The 20,419-nt window shown below is 41.3% G+C and overlaps 9 non-coding genes across 9 annotated transcripts; 3 read left to right on the forward strand and 6 right to left on the reverse strand.

Annotated features, from left to right (window-relative positions):
* Window positions 1-11,583: 11,583 nt before the first annotated feature.
* LOC134989083 (U1 spliceosomal RNA) lies at window positions 11,584-11,747 on the reverse strand. Its single transcript, XR_010194408.1, has one exon. It is a non-coding gene; the product is annotated as a U1 spliceosomal RNA (small nuclear RNA).
* Window positions 11,748-11,891: 144 nt separating this feature from the next.
* On the forward strand, window positions 11,892-12,007 carry LOC134989046 (U5 spliceosomal RNA). Its single transcript, XR_010194374.1, has one exon. It is a non-coding gene; the product is annotated as a U5 spliceosomal RNA (small nuclear RNA).
* Window positions 12,008-12,277: 270 nt separating this feature from the next.
* LOC134989050 (U5 spliceosomal RNA) lies at window positions 12,278-12,394 on the forward strand. Its single transcript, XR_010194377.1, has one exon. It is a non-coding gene; the product is annotated as a U5 spliceosomal RNA (small nuclear RNA).
* A 286-nt stretch (window positions 12,395-12,680) lies between these two features.
* Window positions 12,681-12,796, forward strand: LOC134989049 (U5 spliceosomal RNA). Its single transcript, XR_010194376.1, has one exon. It is a non-coding gene; the product is annotated as a U5 spliceosomal RNA (small nuclear RNA).
* Window positions 12,797-17,902: 5,106 nt separating this feature from the next.
* Window positions 17,903-18,066, reverse strand: LOC134989029 (U1 spliceosomal RNA). The gene has a single exon (XR_010194362.1). It is a non-coding gene; the product is annotated as a U1 spliceosomal RNA (small nuclear RNA).
* Window positions 18,067-18,737: 671 nt separating this feature from the next.
* LOC134989042 (U1 spliceosomal RNA) lies at window positions 18,738-18,900 on the reverse strand. The gene has a single exon (XR_010194373.1). It is a non-coding gene; the product is annotated as a U1 spliceosomal RNA (small nuclear RNA).
* Window positions 18,901-19,052: 152 nt separating this feature from the next.
* On the reverse strand, window positions 19,053-19,216 carry LOC134989056 (U1 spliceosomal RNA). Its single transcript, XR_010194383.1, has one exon. It is a non-coding gene; the product is annotated as a U1 spliceosomal RNA (small nuclear RNA).
* A 671-nt stretch (window positions 19,217-19,887) lies between these two features.
* On the reverse strand, window positions 19,888-20,050 carry LOC134989099 (U1 spliceosomal RNA). The gene has a single exon (XR_010194424.1). It is a non-coding gene; the product is annotated as a U1 spliceosomal RNA (small nuclear RNA).
* Window positions 20,051-20,202: 152 nt separating this feature from the next.
* LOC134989054 (U1 spliceosomal RNA) lies at window positions 20,203-20,366 on the reverse strand. The gene has a single exon (XR_010194381.1). It is a non-coding gene; the product is annotated as a U1 spliceosomal RNA (small nuclear RNA).
* Window positions 20,367-20,419: the final 53 nt, after the last annotated feature.

Here is a 20,419-nt window from a genome sequence, read left to right on the forward strand (position 1 = left end):
CAGAGGATAGTTTCAATCTGCCTACCTCTGGGTTATGGACCCAGCATGCTTCCATAGCAGTACTCTGCTGCACATGTAAGTGCAAGAGATCCTGAAGCACTCACTCATCATGGGAAAGTACCAATGTGTTTCTTCATTGGTTGCTGGAAGAAACATCTTACAAAAACTCTCCAGATTATTGACTTTTTAAAGTTTTTCTAGGAAACGTTCTAGATGAAAGCTTATTAGTCTTTGTCAGTATATTCTTTTTGCAAAGTGTCTCTGTGGCGCAATCGGTTAGTGTGTTCAGCTATTAATCAAAAGGTTGGTGGTTCAATCCCACCCAGGGACGTAATTGACCTTGTGATCAGATTTTGGTGATATTTAAGTAGACAAGTCAAAATTGCAAACCCCCTCTTATAGTGTAGGGTACCTGGCCTTCTCTGATGTAATCAGAGTTAGATTTGATTAAGTGATTTTATAAAAAAACAGCTAGGAAGCACAATTTAGCAGTGGGTTGCAGAGAAAAAGAAAAATGCTGGCAGAAAAATACAATTGAGTGATTAAACAGCTCTTCATTTTCTGGCTTTATTTTTATGATAACAAATTTGTTCTCTGAAAAGTGTCCACAAAGCCAAGTATCTGATTAACATATTTGTAGGGATGGTTTTTCACCTATTACTAAATTAAACTTGCTTCATTGGAAAGGCAGCAAGATGCATCCTCATTTCAATATCTACTGAAATAATACAGGTTGACACCAGGAAACATTAACGCCACTGCATCCTTGCTGCTTTCTCATGTGGAAGTCTGTTTAATGTGAAAACAAGGTGATATCTAATTAGCACACAGGTAAGGAATTAAGAAAATCTTTATTTAAGGGTAAAGATGTTTCTCACAAAATAATTGCCCCAATGCATCATTGAAATTCAAGCTGGAAAGATGATTTTAATATATCACTTGTACATTTTGTATTGCTCTTCTGGTGACAATGTAGTTTGTTTTTGTCAATTACCATTTTAATAATAGGGTAAAGAAAATTAAGTGGATTTTTGAAAGAAAACAATACTGTCAATATACTATTAAAACAAATTAAAATGGTAAAAGTTATTGTACTTTAAGTAAAAATAAAAGCTAAAATATCAATCCCAGTTTTGGATTACTTTAATGAACAAAAAAAAAATGCATATAGCAAAGGATAGTTTCAATCTGCCTACCTCTGGGTTATGGGCCCAGCATGCTTCCATTGCAGTACTCTGCTGCACATGTAAGTGCAAGAGATCCTGAAGCCCTCACTCATCATGCGAAAGTACCAATGTGTTTCTTCATTGGTTGCTGGAAGAAACATCTTACAAAAACTCTCCAGATTATTGACTTTTTAAAGTTTTTCTAGGAAACGTTCTAGATGAATGCTTATTAGTCTTTGTCAGTATATGCTTTTTGCAAAGTGTCTCTGTGGCGCAATCGGTTAGTGTGTTCAGCTATTAATCAAAAGGTTGGTGGTTCAATCCCACCCAGGGACGTAATTGACCTTGTGATCAGATTTTGGTGATATTTAAGTAGACAAGTCAAAATTGCAAACCCCCTCTTATGGTGTAGGGTACCTGGCCTTCTCTGATGTAATCAGAGTTAGATTTGATTAAGTGATTTTATAAAAAAACAGCTAGGAAGCACAATTTAGCAGTGGGTTGCAGAGAAAAAGAAAAATGCTGGCAGAAAAATACAATTGAGTGATTAAACAGCTCTTCATTTTCTGGCTTTATTTTTATGATAACAAATTTGTTCTCTGAAAAGTGTCCACAAAGCCAAGTCTCTGATTAACACCTTTGTAGGGATGGTTTTTCACCTATTACTAAATTAAACTTGCTTCATTGGAAAGGCAGCAAGATGCATCCTCATTTCAATATCTACTGAAATAATACAGGTTGACACCAGGAAACATTAACGCCACTGCATCCTTGCTGCTTTCTCATGTGGAAGTCTGTTTAATGTGAAAACAAGGTGATATCTAATTAGCACACAGGTAAGGAATTAAGAAAATCTTTATTTAAGGGTGAAGATGTTTCTCACAAAATCGTTGCCCCAATGCATCATTGAAATTCAAGCTGGAAAGATGATTTTAATATATCACTTGTACATTTTGTATTGCTCTTCTGGTGACAATGTAGTTTGTTTTTGTCAGTTACCATTTTAATAATCGGGTAAAGAAAATTAATTGGATTTTTGAAAGAAAACAATACTGTCAATATACTATTAAAACAAATTAAAATGGTAAAAGTTATTGTACTTTAAGTAAAAATAAAAGCTAAAATATCAATCCCAGTTTTGGATTACTTTAATGAACAAAAAAAAATGCATATAGCAGAGGATAGTTTCAATCTGCCTACCTCTGGGTTATGGACCCAGCATGCTTCCATTACAGTACTCTGCTGCACATGTAAGTGCAAGAGATCCTGAAGCACTCACTCATCATGGGAAAGTACCAATGTGTTTCTTCATTGGTTGATGGAAGAAACATCTTACAAAAACTCTCCACATTATTGACTTTTTAAAATGTTTCTAGGAATCGTTCTAGATGAATGCTTATTAGCCTTTGTCAGTAAGTACTTTTGCAAAGTGTCGCTGTGGCGCAATCAGTTAGTGTGTAAGGCTATTAACCAAAAGGTTGGTGGTTCAATCCCACCCAGGGACTTAATTGACCTTGTTATCAGATTTTGGTGATCTTTAAGCAGACAAGTCAAAATTTCAAACCCCCTGTTATGGTGTAGGGTACCTGGCCTTCTCTGATGTAATCAGAGTTAGATTTGATTCAGTGATTTTATAAAAACAGCTAGGAAGCACAATTTAGCAGTGGGTTGCAGAGAAAAAGAAATATGCTGGCAGAAAAATCCAATTGAGTGATTAAACAGCTCTTCATTTTCTGGCTTTATTTTTATGCTAACTAATTTGTTCTCTGAAAAGTGTCCACAAAGCCAAGTATCTGATTAACATATTTGTAGGGATGGTTTTTCACCTATTACTAAATTAAACTTGCTTCATTGGAAAGGCAGCAAGATGCATCCTCATTTCAATATCTACTGAAATAATACAGGTTGACACCAGGAAACATTAACGCCACTGCATCCTTGCTGCTTTCTCATGTGGAAGTCTGTTTAATGTGAAAACAAGGTGATATCTAATTAGCACACAGGTAAGGAATTAAGAAAATCTTTATTTAAGGGTAAAGATGTTTCTCACAAAATCATTGCCCCAATGCATCATTGAAATTCAAGCTGGAAAGATGATTTTAATATATCACTTGTACATTTTGTATTGCTCTTCTGGTGACAATGTAGTTTGTTTTTGTCAATTACCATTTTAATAATAGGGTAAAGAAAATTAAGTGGATTTTTGAAAGAAAACAATACTGTCAATATACTATTAAAACAAATTAAAATGGTAAAAGTTATTGTACTTTAAGTAAAAATAAAAGCTAAAATATCAATCCCAGTTTTGGATTACTTTAATGAACAAAAAAAAATGCATATAGCAAAGGATAGTTTCAATCTGCCTACCTCTGGGTTATGGGCCCAGCATGCTTCCATAGCAGTACTCTGCTGCACATGTAAGTGCAAGAGATCCTGAAGCACTCACTCATCATGCGAAAGTACCAATGTGTTTCTTCATTGGTTGCTGGAAGAAACATCTTACAAAAACTCTCCAGATTATTGACTTTTTAAAGTTTTTCTAGGAAACGTTCTAGATGAAAGCTTATTAGTCTTTGTCAGTATATTCTTTTTGCAAAGTGTCTCTGTGGCGCAATCGGTTAGTGTGTTCAGCTATTAATCAAAAGGTTGGTGGTTCAATCCCACCCAGGGACGTAATTGACCTTGTGATCAGATTTTGGTGATATTTAAGTAGACAAGTCAAAATTGCAAACCCCCTCTTATAGTGTAGGGTACCTGGCCTTCTCTGATGTAATCAGAGTTAGATTTGATTAAGTGATTTTATAAAAAAACAGCTAGGAAGCACAATTTAGCAGTGGGTTGCAGAGAAAAAGAAAAATGCTGGCAGAAAAATACAATTGAGTGATTAAACAGCTCTTCATTTTCTGGCTTTATTTTTATGATAACAAATTTGTTCTCTGAAAAGTGTCCACAAAGCCAAGTATCTGATTAACATATTTGTAGGGATGGTTTTTCACCTATTACTAAATTAAACTTGCTTCATTGGAAAGGCAGCAAGATGCATCCTCATTTCAATATCTACTGAAATAATACAGGTTGACACCAGGAAACATTAACGCCACTGCATCCTTGCTGCTTTCTCATGTGGAAGTCTGTTTAATGTGAAAACAAGGTGATATCTAATTAGCACACAGGTAAGGAATTAAGAAAATCTTTATTTAAGGGTAAAGATGTTTCTCACAAAATCATTGCCCCAATGCATCATTGAAATTCAAGCTGGAAAGATGATTTTAATATATCACTTGTACATTTTGTATTGCTCTTCTGGTGACAATGTAGTTTGTTTTTGTCAATTACCATTTTAATAATAGGGTAAAGAAAATTAAGTGGATTTTTGAAAGAAAACAATACTGTCAATATACTATTAAAACAAATTAAAATGGTAAAAGTTATTGTACTTTAAGTAAAAATAAAAGCTAAAATATCAATCCCAGTTTTGGATTACTTTAATGAACAAAAAAAAAATGCATATAGCAAAGGATAGTTTCAATCTGCCTACCTCTGGGTTATGGGCCCAGCATGCTTCCATTGCAGTACTCTGCTGCACATGTAAGTGCAAGAGATCCTGAAGCACTCACTCATCATGCGAAAGTATCAATGTGTTTCTTCATTGGTTGCTGGAAGAAACATCTTACAAAAACTCTCCAGATTATTGACTTTTTAAAGTTTTTCTAGGAAACGTTCTAGATGAATGCTTATTAGTCTTTGTCAGTATATTCTTTTTGCAAAGTGTCTCTGTGGCGCAATCGGTTAGTGTGTTCAGCTATTAATCAAAAGGTTGGTGGTTCAATCCCACCCAGGGACGTAATTGACCTTGTGATCAGATTTTGGTGATATTTAAGTAGACAAGTCAAAATTTCAAAAACCCCTGTTATGGTGTAGGGTACCTGGCCTTCTCTGATGTAATCAGAGTTAGATTTGATTCAGTGATTTTATAAAAACAGCTAGGAAGCACAATTTAGCACTGGTTTGCAGAGAAAAAGAAATATGCTGGCAAAAAAATCCAATTGAGTGATTAAACAGCTCTTCATTTTCTGGCTTTATTTTTATGCTAACAAATTTGTTCTCTGAAAAGTGTCCACAAAGCCAAGTATCTGATTAACATCTTTGTAGGGATGGTTTTTCACCTATTACTAAATTAAACTTGCTTCATTGGAAAGGCAGCAAGATGCATCCTCATTTCAATATCTACTGAAATAATACAGGTTGACACCAGGAAACATTAACGCCACTGCATCCTTGCTGCTTTCTCATGTGGAAGTCTGTTTAATGTGAAAACAAGGTGATATCTAATTAGCACACAGGTAAGGAATTAAGAAAATCTTTATTTAAGGGTGAAGATGTTTCTCACAAAATCGTTGCCCCAATGCATCATTGAAATTCAAGCTGGAAAGATGATTTTAATATATCACTTGTACATTTTGTATTGCTCTTCTGGTGACAATGTAGTTTGTTTTTGTCAATTACCATTTTAATAATAGGGTAAAGAAAATTAAGTGGATTTTTGAAAGAAAACAATACTGTCAATATACTATTAAAACAAATTAAAATGGTAAAAGTTATTGTACTTTAAGTAAAAATAAAAGAGCAAAAATATCAATCCCAGTTTTGGATTACTTTAATTAACAAAAAAAAATGCATATAGCAGAGGATAGTTTCAATCTGCCTACCTCTGGGTTATGGGCCCAGCATGCTTCCATTGCAGTACTCTGCTGCACATGTAAGTGCAAGAGATCCTGAAGCACTCACTCATCATGGGAAAGTACCAATGCGTTTCTTCATTGGTTGATGGAAGAAACATCTTACAAAATCTCTCCAGATTATTGACTTTTTAAAGTTTTCTAGGAATTGTTCTAGATGAATGCTTATTAGCCTTTGTCAGTATGTACGTTTGCAAAGTGTCTCTGTGGTGCAATCGGTTAGTGTGTTTGGTTATTAACCAAAGGGTTGGTGGTTCAATCCCACCCAGGGATGTTATTGACCTTGTCATCAGATTTTGGTGATCTTTAAGTAGACAAGTCAAAATTTCAAACCCCGTCTTATGGTGTTGGGTACCTGGCCTACTCTGATGTAATCAGAGTTAGATTTGATTAAGTGATTTTATCAAAAAACAGCTAGGAAGCACAATTTAGCAGTGGGTTGCAGAGAAAATGAAATATGCTGGCAGAAAAATCCAATTGAGTTATTAAACAGCTCTTCATTTTCTGGCTTTATTTTTATGCTAACAAATTTGTTCTCTGAAAAGTGTCCACAAAGCCAAGTATCGGATTAACATCTTTGTAGGGATGGTTTTTCACCTATTACTAAATTAAACTTGCTTCATTGGAAAGGCAGCAAGATGCATCCTCATTTCAATATCTACTGAAATAATACAGGTTGACACCAGGAAACATTAACGCCACTGCATCCTTGCTGCTTTCTCATGTGGAAGTCTGTTTAATGTGAAAACAAGGTGATATCTAATTAGCACACAGGTAAGGAATTAAGAAAATCTTTATTTAAGGGTGAAGATGTTTCTCACAAAATCGTTGCCCCAATGCATCATTGAAATTCAAGCTGGAAAGATGATTTTAATATATCACTTGTACATTTTGTATTGCTCTTCTGGTGACAATGTAGTTTGTTTTTGTCAATTACCATTTTAATAATCGGGTAAAGAAAATTAAGTGGATTTTTGAAAGAAAACAATACTGTCAATATACTATTAAAACATATTAAAATGGTAAAAGTTATTGTACTTTAAGTAAAAATAAAAGAGAAAAAATATCAATCCCAGTTTTGGATTACTTTAATTAACAAAAAAAAATGCATATAGCAGAGGATAGTTTCAATCTGCCTACCTCTGGGTTATGGACCCAGCATGCTTTCATTACAGTACTCTGCTGCACATGTAAGTGCAAGAGATCTTGAAGCACTCACTCATCATGGGAAAGTAACAATGTGTTTCTTCGTTGGTTGATGGAAGAAACATCTTACAAAAACTCTCCAGATTATTGACTTTTAAAAGTTTTTCTAGGAAACGTTCTAGATGAATGCTTATTAGCCTTTGTCAGTATGGACTTTTGCAAAGTGTCTCTGTGGCGCAATTGGTTAGTGTGATTGGTTATTAACCAAAGGGTTGGTGGTTCAATCCCACCCAGGGATGTAATTGACCTTGTTATCAGATTTTGGTGATCTTTAAGTAGACAAGTCAAAATTTCAAAAACCCCTGTTATGGTGTAGGGTACCTGGCCTTCTCTGATGTAATCAGAGTTAGATTTGATTCAGTGATTTTATAAAAACAGCTAGGAAGCACAATTTAGCAGTGGTTTGCAGAGAAAAAGAAATATGCTGGCAAAAAAATCCAATTGAGTGATTAAACAGCTCTTCATTTTCTGGCTTTATTTTTATGCTAACAAATTTGTTCTCTGAAAAGTGTCCACAAAGCCAAGTATCTGATTAACATCTTTGTAGGGATGGTTTTTCACCTATTACTAAATTAAACTTGCTTCATTGGAAAGGCAGCAAGATGCATCCTCATTTCAATATCTACTGAAATAATACAGGTTGACACCAGGAAACATTAACGCCACTGCATCCTTGCCGATGATAACCTCAAGTTGGGTCATTCGGTGCTGCAGAGTCGTACGCACTCTTCCACCCGTTCAAGAGCTTTGGTATAACCCCATGGTTCTTAATGTGACCCCAGCATCCTCTAGGTCGTATGAGAAAATAGGATTTTAATACCTACCGGTAAATCCTTTTCTCTTAGTCTGTAGAGGATGCTGGGCACCCGTCCCAGTCCATACTGTGTCTGCAGTTATTACTTGTGGTTATACACATGTTGTGTTATGGTTCTGGTCAGCTTTTTGCTGCAATTGTTCATGCCGTTGGCTTGTGTTCTGTTGAATGCCACGTTCTGCGGCATGCTTAAGGTGTGAGCTGGTAAGATGCTCACCTTAGTTTAACAATAAATCCTTTCCTCGAAATGTCCGTCTCCCTGGGCACAGTTCCTATAACTGGAGTCTGGAGGAGGGGCATAGAGGGAGGAGCCAGTTCACACCCTTTGATAGTCTTAAAGTGCCCATGTCTCTTGCGGATCCCGTCTATACCCCATGGTTCTTAATGTGACCCCAGCATCCTCTACGGACTAAGAGAAAAGGATGCCCTTGCGCACTATCCTGACTTCTCCTCCCGTCTGCTTACTTTGTGCCTTCCAACGCACAATGCGAACTACAGGTGGTGCTGCAGGGCCCACACCCTTTTACTTGCCTTACAGAACAGCTCTGGAGCTGTTACAGTGCCCAGCTGCTGCAAGAAATCAGCTTGAATGCTTCAGGGGATGGGGCATGGCCAACATGAGCCCCACACCAAAGGAGGGTGTTTGTGTTTAATGAGAACTAGGGGTCATCCAAGCACTGCAAAAGGCCGCCATGCCCTGCACGCCCCTTTTCTCTTTTCATATGCAGATGAGGGTTCCAGCCAACTTTGGCCCACTGCTTGGATAACATCACTGTATGCAAATCCGTCTGCTGCAGACCTTCCCCCAGGAATGCTTGTACTTGATGTTGCATATGGTTTGATATTTGATGGTGCTTCAGTATTAGGCAGCCTTCCGCCCTCCCATGTTCATCTGAAAAGATGTGGTCTCCCTGCAGTTGTTGTCCCCAGACGAGAGTTCCCTTGTGCTTCCTCAGTTGAATCTCCTTAACTTGACGGGGGAGGGGCTGCCCGAGCAGCCACCCTCCCCAGCCCTATCCCAACTCATACTTATTTTGCATATGAGATCTCTTGATCATGAAGATTGTTCTCACAGGGTGAGGTTCATCCATTATATTTTAAAATAGGAAGGTACAAATTACATATTTGAATTGCATTTATGTGCTGGATTCAAATGTCCCCCCCCCCCCTTCCATTCTCAATTGTGCCCGTCAGCAGCTATTCTAAGGTTGCTGCCAATGGGTGTGACACATTAATTTCTTCTGTGGGGTACACTGGACTCCACAAGGATTCACATTGGGGTGTAGAGTAGGATCTTGATCTGAGGCACCAACCGGCTCAAAGCTTTTGACTGTTCCCAAGATGCTCAGTGCATTCTCCTCTATAACCCCGCTTCCATGAACAGGGAGCTCAGTTTGTAGTTGGTGCCTTCAGTAGCAGGCCACTTAACAGGGGCCTGCCTCAGGCAGCCTATTCTTAGCTATAAATTTTGACAAGAAAAGAAGAACTTGTTTTATGAGAATCTACAAGGGCTGCAGCAGGCTAGGTCTAATAGACATCTTTACTGCAGCTTCATCACTCCCAGCGACGCTGTATACTCCCGTGCCCTGGTTGCTGGGTCACTGCAGCGGAGGCTCCGGTTTCATCCTAAGGTCAGTCACACACACACCACCCTTCCGGATCACGAGGCCGCTGTTGAAGGGGAGCGTGGCCGTAGGGGGTGGACCGTGTGCGCACTGGCGTGGACACTGATTACTGGGCAGCCGCTCCACTAGCCACCAGGTACAGTTAAGGAGCACAGGTCTGGGGGTTTTTCTCCTATATTAACCCAATTTTGTACTGCCCGCAGCGCATTGTGATAGGTAATAGGGCCTGATTCAGGTTGGATTGCAATCACAATAAGCGATCCAACTGCAAAAATTGCTAAGAGAATACGCATGTGCCTGCATTTTCTGCGGCACCCCGCAGAGAATGCGATCGCCTCTGCCTGTCAATCGGGGCGGGGGGGGGGGGATAGGTGGGTCAGCAACACTCCATTTCCAAGTGAGGGATGGAGCGGTGCGGGTGCAAGGCTTCAAAATGGGGTCTGCAATGGAGGAGACACAGGGGGCGTGGTCACAGCGGCTGTATGACATCACATTCAGCCGCTGTGATCACAAAAATGGTGGCGGCTTCCTGCGCGCACATACAGTCTGCACCAGCAGGAGGCTACACCATTTTTTATGATCACGCTGAACTGCAGTGCGACTGCAATTACAGCATGGTCAAGAAGGGAGGCGTCATGCTGGGTGGCCATGCCTTTTCACTGTGCAGGAGCCAGCACCGCTCACACACTAGTCCCCGGGTGCAGTCCCCAACCCCCGGGACACCCGGAGCAACAAAATGTAGATTCAGGCCACCAGGCCACGTCCCTACCTATGAAACCATGCCTCCTTTTTACCATTGCGCTGCTTATCTGCGCGCACTGCATTACAATCTCCCTCGCCACCTCTCTGGGTGTCACCAGTAATAGTGACACCTCTGCCATGCTTGTAGCAGCTGGTCCTAAGATCTACGCCTCAAGCCCTGAGTGTTTGCCCTTGTGACTTGTTGATCATCATAGCGAAGCAGATGCTTACAGAAAACTGCAGGGGCTTAGATTGAAAATAAAAAAATTGATGGGTATAAGGTAGAGAGGAGCGGGTTCGGTTCTCCGAGAACCGAATTCCCCACGAACTCCACGTGGTTTACACTGGTCCGAGGCAGGCTCGGTTGTTCCCGCCTGACTCGGAAAACCTGAACAAGGGAAAATGTCATCATCCCGCTGTCGGATTCTCGCGAGATTCGGATTCCATATAAAGAGCTGCGCGTTGCCGCCATTTTTACTCGTGCATTGAAGAGAGAGCGGAATGGACGTGGCTATGTTATCTCAGTGGAAATCTCAATAGCAGTGCTCAGTATCAGTGGTTACTTATTGCTGCTCAGTAATACTAGTAGTGTGTCTCTCCTGCTCAGTGTCAGTTCTCAGTAGTATCCTCATCAGTGCTCAGATCACTGCTCATTGTCTTGTGCTGCATTGTGGTGCTCAGCATACTACAGTACATTACTAATAGTCCAGTGCTGCATCTTGCTGCTCAGTGTCAGTTCTAGTATCCTCATCAGTGCTCACTATCACTGTTCATTGCATTTTGGTTTTCTGTATACTACAGTAACATAGTAATATAGTAACATATAGTAACATAGTTTTTGAGGTTGAATAGAGGCAAATTGCCCATCGTGTTCAACCTGTTTTAAGTTGTGATGATTCTACATACTTGCTGAATAATGTTTTATGACTAGTTAGCTACTATAACTCATGTTACCCCCGGATTAACCATGTTGATATTTTAAGTATTATAACCTTGGATAGCTTTTTCATTCAGAAATGTATCCATTCCTTTTTTAAATCCAATTACAGAGTCCGCCATTACCACCTTCCCTGGCAGGGAATTCCACATCCTGATTGCCCTAACAGTGAAGATCATAGTATCTCACCTGGCAGGTAAGTAGGAGTTGGGCTAGAGCTGTGGAGGATTGCTGCTCGGGCACCCCCTGTCAAGTGAAGGAGATCCAACTGAGGCAGCACAAGGGAACTCTCGAAAGAAGAACAAGGCTAGAGGAAGATCTGAGACAAAGAAATCTGACTTTTACCAGAGCTGACCAGAGGAAAGCACAAACACAGTCCCCCACTACCACAAATAATGCAGTCGAGTTTCCCACATTTGGGGAAATCACAGGGGTCAGCATACCCAGAATGCAATGAATGAACCTCACCCTGGGAGAACAATCTTCATGACCATGGTATCTCCTATGCAAAATAAGTATGATTTGGGATAGGGCTGGGGAGGGCCGCTGCTCAGGCACATCTCTGTCAAGTAAAGGAGATTCAACTGAGGCAGCACAAGGGAACTCTCATCTGGGGACAACAACTGCAGGGAGAACACATATTTTCAGATGAAAATCTTGGTCATGCTCTGGTTTCTCTTCAGAACGAACAAATCTTTCGCCTTTTACTAAAGATTTCCGTGGAGAGGAGCAAAACTGAGTTTTACCTCAATTTTTGCATGCCCCATCTTTTTGGGGTTTCTTTTATCGGTTTAAAGATAGAATGAGTGTGCTTTAATGAAAGCTCATTTGCATAGAAATTACAGTAAATGTTTGTTTCTTTTCAAACAGAACTTTCTTGACCATGCTACTTGCTTGAAAGATCTGGGAGCACATGGAATACAGTACAAACCATGCTTATAGCAAGGAGAAGCCAGGTGAGAAATCTGCTTTCTTTCAAATTGGGCGCTCACTTTGATCTGAATGAGGACTGCTGGCATGGCACTCAGGCGACAGGTGGAATCTTGGTCATGCTCTGGTTTCTCTTCAGAATGAACAAATCTTTCGCCTTTTATTAAAGATTATCCGTGGAGAGGAGCAAAACTGAGTTTTATCTCAATTTTTGCATGCCCTATATTATTGGGGTTTCTTTTATCAGTTTAAAGACAGAACGAGTGAGCTTTCTTGTTGGCTTTAATGTAAGTTTATTTGTATAACAATGACAGTAAATGTCTGTTTCTTTTCAAGCAGAACTTTCTTGACCATACTAATTGCTTGAAAGATCTGGGAGCACATGGAAAAGAGTACAAACCATGCTTATAGCAAGGGGAAGCCTGGTGAGAAATCTGCTTTCTTTCTTTCATATTGGGTGCTCACTTTGAGCTGAATGAGGACTGCTGGCATGGCACTCAGGCGACAGGTGGAATCTTGGTCATGCTCTGGTTTCTCTTCAGAACGAACAAATCTTTCGCCTTTTACTAAAGATTTCCGTGGAGAGGAGCAAAACTGAGTTTTATCTAAATTTTTGCATGCCCCATATTATTGGGGTTTCTTTTATCTGTTTAAAGACAGAACGAGTGTGCTTTCTTGTTAGCTTTAATGTAAGTTGCCATAGATGCAGTGAAACACGCGTGTAGGGCACGGCGTGTCCTCGTGTATTTGACTCATGTGAAATGTTATAAAACAAAAATATATGATTATGATGTTAGCTGTTAGTCTCCACTAATAGGGGATAGAAGCTGAGCTATAAGAAAGGAATACACTAGATATGATGTCACTTAGCAATTACAATGTCTAAAGTGCATACAGATAGCTACTAATAACTCTTGATAAGAAAGTATATCAGTGTGGGTATATTTATATGATGGGATATTGGGACTAGTGAATATATATCACTCCTGCTGTCCAGATTGGCAATAACCAGACAATTATGATAAGAGTAGAGATGTCACATGGGCTGCTATAGATATTAATTTAATGCTGTATGTGTCATTTGTTACAAATGGATACATTTTCTATGAGTCAGCCTAGCAGCTGCATGTTCTAACAGAACACTATCCTCACACAGAATCTGCTAACCTTGAGATAACTAAATGACAGTGTGTAACAGTCTCTTTACTATAAGACTGTTACAAAGTAATATATATATTTGAAGTCAGTCTAGCAGCTGTGTGTTCCAGCAGTTTATAAGACAAAGAAAATCTCCTATTGTGGAATCTAGACACATGGGACTGCTGGCCTGTGTCATACTATTTCTATGTAATACCAGTAACATGTATATAACTGTTACATAATTGTTACAAATGGATAAATCTTTGAGTCAGCCTAGCAGCTGCATGTCCTAACAGGACACCATAAATCCTTTACAGTGTAACAAATTGATTGGTAACACTTAAAGGCTGGAGAGCAGTTATATGCCTTACTAGCATACTCAATATACCACATTATTACACCAGTTACCACGATTATTGACAGCGCATTTGATATATTATATTACCCTCACACTGAGTCTGTTTACCTTTAGATAACTAAGTGACCGAATATGTAACAGTTTCTCTATCATAAGACTGTTACAAAGTGAGATAGATATATTTGGAAGTCAGTCAAACAGCTGTGTGTTTCAGCGGTTTATAAGAAAATTCCTCATTGTGGAATCTGGACCACTAAGGGTTATTATATATATAGCACATGGAATTGCCACATCTCCCTATATGATAATTTCATTACACTGTAACATAAAAAGAATTAACTCTTTAACAGTGTAAATAGAGAGTAATGAATCTCTGACACATGGAATATATTATTTCTTAGATGAATTGGATAAACCATTATGACAGACACTTTGCTTCCTAATAAGAATTGAGGTGGCTATACCTCTAAGGAAAGCATTATTGCCTACGCCTAGATCAGATTAAATAAGATCTGGCTGAATATATGAAGGAAGGTTGCTATTTATATGAGAATTGGAATTGCTATATTCCTTAAGGCAACCCCACCGATTGATATATGTTGTCAATTAAGTATATCTGAACGGCTATATCTGGACCAGATTTAATAAGATCTGGCTGATTATATGAAGGAGGGCTGCTATTTATATTGGAATTGCCATATTCCTTAAGGCAACCGCACCTGTTGGTATATCTCGCCAATTAACTATATCTAAACAGCTAAATTAAAGCTATTCATCATTTTTTTAGTTTGGATATTAATAAATATGATCTTTCCATGATGCATAGAGATTTCCCTATCAAGTGATTCCTTATCCGATATAGAAAGCTATCCCCCTATGGTATTGAATTTAGGAATATAGTCTTAGGGGACACAGAGAAATAAGTGATCCCCATCTACCTAAGCACCCCACAAATTGGAGGTTAGCTTACCGGTTATACTCAATCACCCCCACAAATTCGCCAATGGGGATGGCTTCCCGGGAGGTAACCCCTATTGAGTGAAGGGAGTATATAGGATACGACCCAGTGGTACCTGACGACATAGATACTAACAGCTATTTAATAACATTACGCTAGAAAGTGATTATTAGCAACATATATATCTATATAAACAACCCCGCCAGGGTTGTGCCTTCAAAAATAATCACACACGGACACGCTTTTTAAACCTTTTTTTCACATCTCTTTATTCTTCTTATGCACATGTATGTTAGTTCTGTGATTTTAACCTTTATGTTTCACTGCAGTTTGGGATAATAATATTAATATTTATCCAATTTTAATACATACTTAATAAAGGTTATATTTTATGATTCATTCATTCTGTCCAGTGCGTCAACAGTGCAGATTTCTTCTTGTTTTTTCTCCCAAATTCTATAACAATGACAGTAAATGTTGTTACTTTTCAAACAGAACTTTCTTGACCATGCTACTTGCTTGAAAGATCTGGGAGCACATGGAAAACAGTACAAACCATGCAGTATCACAAGAGCCTTTATTTGATCTTTCATGAAGATAGAGCAGAATTGAGGACACGTCAACAATTTCTGCCGAAGGTGGTTCATCTTTCCACATGGTGCCTTTGGCCACTGACACCTTCGTTGAGTCAAAGTCTCTGGCTGTGGTCAGAACTTTGAAAATTTATGTCACCAGAACGGTTCAGATTAGGAAAACAGAGGCTCTGTTTGTCCTGTATGCTCCCAACAGGATTGGGTGTCCTGCTTCCATGTAGACCATTATGCGCTGGATCTGTGGTAAGATTCAGCATGCTCATTCCACGGCAGGATTGCCGTTACTGAAATAGGTGAAGACCCATTCTACTAGAAAGGTGGGTTCATCCTGGGCAGCTGGTCGGGGAGTCTCGGCATTGCAATTTTGCCGAGCAGCTATTTAGTAAACACTTTTGCTAAGTTTTACAAGTTTGATACCTTGGCTGATGATAACCTCAAGTTGGGTCATTCGGTGCTGCAGAGTCGTACGCACTCTCCCACCCGTTCAAGAGCTTTGGTATAACCCCATGGTTCTTAATGTGACCCCAGCATCCTCTAGGTCGTATGAGAAAATAGGATTTTAATACCTACCGGTAAATCCTTTTCTCTTAGTCCGTAGAGGATGCTGGGCACCCGTCCCAGTCCATACTGTGTCTGCAGTTATTACTTGTGGTTATACACATGTTGTGTTATGGTTCTGGTCAGCTTTTTGCTGCAATTGTTCATGCCGTTGGCTTGTGTTCTGTTGAATGCCACGTTCTGCGGCATGCTTAAGGTGTGAGCTGGTAAGATGCTCACCTTAGTTTAACAATAAATCCTTTCCTCGAAATGTCCGTCTCCCTGGGCTCAGTTCCTATAACTGGAGTCTGGAGGAGGGGCATAGAGGGAGGAGCCAGTTCACACCCTTTGAAAGTCTTAAAGTGCCCATGTCTCTTGCGGATCCCGTCTATACCCCATGGTTCTTAATGTGACCCCAGCATCCTCTACGGACTAAGAGAAAAGGATGCCCTTGCGCACTATCCTGACTTCTCCTCCCGTCTGCTTACTTTGTGCCTTCCAACGCACAATGCGAACTACAGGTGGTGCTGCAGGGCCCACACCCTTTTACATGCCTTACAGAACAGCTCTGGAGCAGTTACAGTGCCCAGCTGCTGCAAGAAATCAGCTTGAATGCTTCAGGGGATGGGGCATGGCCAACATGAGCCCCACACCAAAGGAGGGTGGGGGTGTTTAATGCGAACTAGGGGTCATCCAAGCACCGCAAAAGGCCGCCATGCCCTGCATGCCCCTTTTCTCTTTTCATATGCAGATGAGGGTTCCAGCCAACTTTGGTCCACTGCTTGGATGACATCACCGTATGCAAATCCGTCTTCTGCAGACCTTCCCCCTGGAATGCTTGTACTAGTTGTTGCATATGGTTTGATATTTGATGGTGCTTCAATATTAGGCAGCCTTCCACCCTCCCATGTTCATCTGAACAGATGTGGTCTCCCTGCAGTTGTTGTCCCCAGACGAGAGTTCCCTTGTGCTGGGTGTCACCAGTGATAGTGACACCTCTGCCATGCTTGTAGCAGCTGGTCCTAAGATCTACGCCTCAAGCCCTGAGTGTTTGCCCTTGTGACTTGTTGATCATCATAGCGAAGCAGATGCTTACAGAAAACTGCAGGGGCTTAGATTGAAAATAAAAAAATTGATGGGTATAAGGTAGAGAGGAGCGGGTTCGGTTCTCCGAGAACCGAATTCCCGACGAACTCCACGTGGTTTACACTGGTCCGAGGCAGGCTCGGTTGTTCCCGCCTGACTCGCAAAACCTGAACAAGGGAAAATGTCATCATCCCGCTGTCGGATTCTCGCGAGATTCGGATTTCATATAAAGAGCTGCGCGTTGCCGCCATTTTTACTCGTGCATTGAAGAGGGAGCGGAGAGGACGTGGCTATGTTCTCTCAGTGGAAATCTCAATATCAGTGCTCAGTATCAGTGGTTACTTATTGCTGCTCAGTAATACTAGTAGTGTGTCTCTCCTGCTCAGTGTCAGTTCTCAGTAGTATCCTCATCAGTGCTCAGTATCACTGCTCATTGTCTTGTGCTGCATTGTGGTGCTCAGCATACTACAGTACATTACTAATAGTCCAGTGCTGCATCTTGCTGCTCAGTGTCAGTTCTAGTATCCTCATCAGTGCTCACTATCACTGCTCATTACATTGTGGTGTTCTGTATACTACAGTAACATAGTAATATAGTAACATATAGTAACATAGTTTTTGAGGTTGAATAGAGGCAAATTGCCCATCGTGTTCAACCTGTTTTAAGTTGTGATGATTCTACATACTTGCTGAATAATGTTTTATGACTAGTTAACTACTATAACTCATGTTACCCCCGGATTAACCATGTTGATATTTTAAGTATTATAACCTTGGATAGCTTTTTCATTCAGAAATGTATCCATTCCTTTTTTAAATCCAATTACAGAGTCCGCCATTACCACCTTCCCTGGCAGGGAATTCCACATCCTGATTGCCCTAACAGTGAAGATCATAGTATCTCACCTGGCAGGTAAGTAGGAGTTGGGCTAGAGCTGTGGAGGATTGCTGCTCGGGCACCCCCTGTCAAGTGAAGGAGATCCAACTGAGGCAGCACAAGGGAACTCTCGAAAGAAGAACAAGGCTAGAGGAAGATCTGAGACAAAGAAATCTGACTTTTACCAGAGCTGACCAGAGGAAAGCACAAACACAGTCCCCCACTACCACAAATAATGCAGTCGAGTTTCCCACATTTGGGGAAATCACAGGGGTCAGCATACCCAGAGTGCAATGAATGAACCTCACCCTGGGAGAACAATCTTCATGACCATGGTATCTCCTATGCAAAATAAGTATGATTTGGGATAGGGCTGGGGAGGGCCGCTGCTCAGGCACATCTCTGTCAAGTAAAGGAGATTCAACTGAGGCAACACAAGGGAACTCTCATCTGGGGACAACAACTGCAGGGAGAACACATATTTTCAGATGAACATGGGAGGGCAGAAGGCTGCCTAATACTGAAGCACCCCCAAACAACAAACCAAATGCAACTACTAGTGCAAGCATTCCTGGGGGAAGGCCTGCAGCAGATGGATTTGCATATGGTGATGTCATCCAAGCAGTGGGTCAAAGTTGGCTTCAACCCTCGTCTGCATATGAAAATAAAAATGGGGTGTGCAGGGCATGGTGGCCTTTTGCGGCGCTTGGATGACCCCTAGTTCGCATTAAACACCTCCACCTTCCTTCGGTGTGGGGCTCATGTTGGCTATGCCCCAGCCCCTGAAGCATTCAAGCTGATTTCTTGCAGCAGCTGGGCACTGTAACAGCTCCAGAGCTGCTCTGTAAAGCAAGTAAAAGGGTGTGGGCCCTGCAGCACTACCTGTAGTTTGCATTGTGCTTTGGAAGGCACAAAGTAAGCAGACGGGAGAAGTCAGGATAGTGCACAAGGGCATAGAAGGGAGCGGCTCAAGAAAAGAGAAGTGGAAACAGACAGCAAACTAGGCTGGAGAGAGACCTGAGACAAAGAGATCTGAATTATACGAGAGCCGACCAGAGGAAACACAAATTATGTAATCAAGTGTCCCACATTTGGGGAAATCGTAGGAGCAGCACACCCAGAGTGCATTGGGTGAGCCTTGCCCTGGGAGAAGCACCTTCCTGATCATAGTATCTCACCTGGCAGGTAAGTAGGAGTTGGGCTAGAGCTGGGGAGGGTCGCTGTTCGGGCACCCCCCTGTCAAGTGAAGGAGCTCCAACTGAGGCAGCACAAGGAAACTCTCGAAAAAAGAACAAGGCTAGAGGAAGATCTGAGACAAAGAAATCTGACTTTTACCAGAGCTGACCAGAGGAAAGCACAAACACAGTCCCCCACTACCACAAATAATGCAGTCGAGTTTCCCACATTTGGGGAAATCACAGGGGTCAGCATACCCAGAATGCAATGAATGAACCTCACCCTGGGAGAACAATCTTCATGACAATGGTATCTCCTATGCAAAATAAGTATGATTTGGGATAGGGCTGGGGAGGGCCGCTGCTCAGGCACATCTCTGTCAAGTAAAGGAGATTCAACTGAGGCAGCACAAGGGAACTCTCATCTGGGGACAACAACTGCAGGGAGAACACATATTTTCAGATGAACATGGGAGAGCAGAAGGCTGCCTAATACTGAAGCACCCCCAAACAACAAACCAAATGCAACAACTAGTACAAGCATTCCTGGGAAAAGGTCTGCAGAAGACGGATTTGCATACGGTGATGTCATCCAAGCAGTGGGCCAAAGTTGGCTGGAACCCTCATCTGCATATGAAAAGAGAAAAGGGGTATGCAGGGCATGGCGGCCTTTTGCGGCGCTTGGATGACCCTTAGTTCGCATTAAACACCTCCACCCTCCGTCGGTGTGGGGCTCATGTTGGCTATGCCCCAGCCCCTGAAGCATTCAAGCTGATTTCTTGCAGCAGCTGGGCACTGTAACAGCTCCAGAGCTGCTCTGAAAGGCAAGTAAAAGGGTGTGGGCCCTGCAGCACTACCTGTAGTATGCATTGTGCGTTGGAAGGCACAAAGTAAGCAGACAGGAGAAGTCAGGAGAGTGCACAAGGGCATAGAAGGCAGCGGCTCAAGAAAAGAGAAGTGGAAACAGACAGCAAACTAGGCTGGAGAGAGACCTGAGACAAAGAGATCTGAATTATACGAGAGCCGACCAGGGGAAACACAAATTATGCAGTCAAGTTTCCCACATTTGGGGAAATCGCAGGAGCAGCACACCCAGAGTGCAATGGGTGAGCCTTGCCCTGGGAGAAGCACCTTCATGATCATAGTATCTCACCTGGCAGGTATGTAGGAGTTGGGCTAGAGCTGGGGAGGGTCGCTGCTTGGGTACCCCCCTGTCAAGTGAAGGAGATCAAACTGAGGCAGCACAATGGAACTCTCGAAAGAAGAACAAGGCTAGAGGAAGATCTGAGACAAAGAAATCTGACTTTTACCAGAGCTGACCAGAGGAAAACACAAACACAGTCCCCCACTACCACAAATAATGCAGTTGAGTTTCCCACATTTGGGGAAATCACAGGGGTCAGCATACCCAGAATGCAATGAATGAACCTCACCCTGGGAGAACAATCTTTATGACCATGGTATCTCCTATGCAAAATAAGTATGATTTGGGAAAGGGCTGGGGAGGGCCGCTGCTCAGGCACATCTCTGTCAAGTA

Source organism: Pseudophryne corroboree, unplaced genomic scaffold (genome assembly GCF_028390025.1).
Source record: "Pseudophryne corroboree isolate aPseCor3 unplaced genomic scaffold, aPseCor3.hap2 scaffold_1094, whole genome shotgun sequence".
NCBI classification, from domain to species: domain Eukaryota; kingdom Metazoa; phylum Chordata; class Amphibia; order Anura; family Myobatrachidae; genus Pseudophryne; species Pseudophryne corroboree.